We start from the raw sequence: 2,587 nt of genomic DNA, 5'->3' as shown, positions 1-2,587 counted from the left end.
CAGTTATGTGTTTATTTGCCATTATTTTTCCATATCGGCTGTTCTCGACTTGTACGACCTAATGAATCTGCCTGATCAAACTCCAAACCAGGCTGTTTTGCTTCAGGGTCTATGGTGTTTATTTATTATGGGGGCATAAGACGAATGCAGCCCAGTGTAGCTGGAGAAACATATTATATGTTTATTAGCAAAAGYAAAAGTTCTACAAAAATAAAGAATATATCCAAGGAAACCAACACCAGTCTCATTTCATATCCTGCAAAAGCAATCCAAAATAATATGTTGACTTTGCATTTAATACAAAAGTTATAACTTTTGACATTTAAGCATCAAATGTGGTGTTTAAATTATTTTATAATTACTTTATAAATTAGATGCTTGTGTTAAAGTCATTTATTAAAATGAAAAACCATTTCATCAAATTGAATTCTAATATTTGAAGCTACTTATACATTTTATGATTTTTTTTATGAGCAGAAATGCTGTAATCCACTTATGACCACTAGGTGGCAGTAAAGCTTCAAAACTGTCAAAAATTTTTTTGACTTTACAATAAAATAACCAGAAAGATGGTAAATCCGTTATTGATAATGTTTTAATAACATCATTTATTTTATAAAAAAAATAATATTGTTGTATTATTTATTTTATTTTAGTTTTTTTTCTTTAGGATATTTTCTTCAGAGACCAGATGGGTTTATTGTTTTCAGGACATTTTGCATTTGACAGGATTTGATAATAAACAACAAATTTTGTTTTGATTTCTTCTGATATGTTTAAAAAATTCCTCCAATTTTAGCTTTTAGTCCTAAATTAAATGTCAAGCGTCTCTTGACAAAAAAAAGTTTGGATATGTTATTTGATTGATATGTTGTTATTTGGAGCTGACAAGCCAGTTTAAATACGATTAAGCATTAGTAATGCTATGGAGTCATGCTTTGCTTATGAAAAAAAGTTATTAAACATAGATTTTATARATTTAGTGGAATATGTGAGTTGTGCTCCTGTCAGGTTGAGAGATAACATAATGTGACGGTGAACTGTTTTATTTGTTGGCAGGATGTATTTCTACACAAAAACCACATTTACAGTAAGATTAGATTAGATTTTCTGAATTGGTTGATGCTGAAACTTCCCAATGAGTGAGGGAGGAATTCAGTATCGAAACCCCTTTATCTCTGGAACAATCTCTCTGGGATTATATCATGTTCCGAGCATGAAATTATCAAGGCTTTGTCTGATAAGCCCAGAGCTGAACCTGGGTTTGGCTGTCTCAGACAATATCTCTTACCTTTTTTTCCCCCCTAAGTTATTTTGACARAGGTCTAATACTTTGTCCTTCTATGGGCCCAAATAAACCAGCGGTATAGCTGCAACAAGAGATGTTTTTCTTTCTGCAAGAATCTGGATTAATCTGCTGTTTTAACGAGTAGCTCCTCTGGGGAAAACTGATTTCTTATCTTCTCTCACATAAACGTAAAAGGTCAGGCTGAACTTCAAAGCAGCACCATGAGGTTAAGCAGATTTAGAAGAGCGGTGCCTCCRATAAAACAACTGTAAAATGGATTTWAYATGATCTGTATTAGATCCTGGGTATCTTATGGGGATACGTTTGTCAGAACAACCTCATTAGTAGTTTTCATGCTAGATAAGCACAGTCTGAATATCACAAATTGTACTTTATGTTTATGTTCAGCRGTAGTTACAGGAACATTAAGCAGATTGGAGGTGGTCTGATAACCTTTACCTTTAACTGCTCAATAATCTTCTTCCTAATCTCCTGAGACCAGTGGTGGGATGTAACAAAGTACAAGTACTTTGTACAGTAATTACTTAAATTCATGTTTCTGTAATTTACTTAAGTAGATTTACGTTTGACTTTTACTCCTCTACATTTTACATTAAGTAGCTCGGCCCGCCAATTGGTTCATTCATCTCTTAAACCCAAACCTCCAGTTTTCTACTTRAATTCCTATAAGCTCTTTTAGTTAGACATAGACATGTGTGATATCTACAGAAACATTCGAATCTTGGCTAGAAGCTGGTAAAAATCATTTCTAGACAGTTAAAACTACATGCAGTTAAATATAAAACTATGAAAGTGAAAATAAAATTGGTTTAAAATCTTGGCTAGTCAGAGATGTCAAAATAATATTTGTGTTAAATAGGAGACATAACGTGTTATTTCTGTTTTTATCGCCACTTTTATTACGTAGGATATTGACTTTGACGAGCAGAATTTTAAGGAGAGAAATATTTAAAATTCAGTTTATGGATAGTTTTTTTGTTTTGTTTTCTTAATAAGAAATTATTTTTTATGGAAGCCCATTTCCGCTACCCTGATAAAAAAAAAATAAAACAAGTTTTATTTTTTATCAAGGTGGCGGAAATGGGCTTCCATAATTTTTTGTAGTAATTTGTATACTTGCAGGGTTTTTTGGGTGGGTCACCATCGCGACCCCTTTTAATAACAAGGACCTCCTAACTATCCTTCACCAAAATCCTCCTAAAAATGAAAACTGTTAACCCAAAGGAAGTTTGGTGTTCACTGTTCCTTTACAGAGAGAGAGAGAGAGAGAGAGAGAGA

Source organism: Austrofundulus limnaeus, unplaced genomic scaffold (genome assembly GCF_001266775.1).
Source record: "Austrofundulus limnaeus strain Quisiro unplaced genomic scaffold, Austrofundulus_limnaeus-1.0 Scaffold13, whole genome shotgun sequence".
Classification (NCBI taxonomy): Eukaryota; Metazoa; Chordata; class Actinopteri; order Cyprinodontiformes; family Rivulidae; genus Austrofundulus; species Austrofundulus limnaeus.
Note: the sequence above shows the minus strand (reverse complement) of the source record.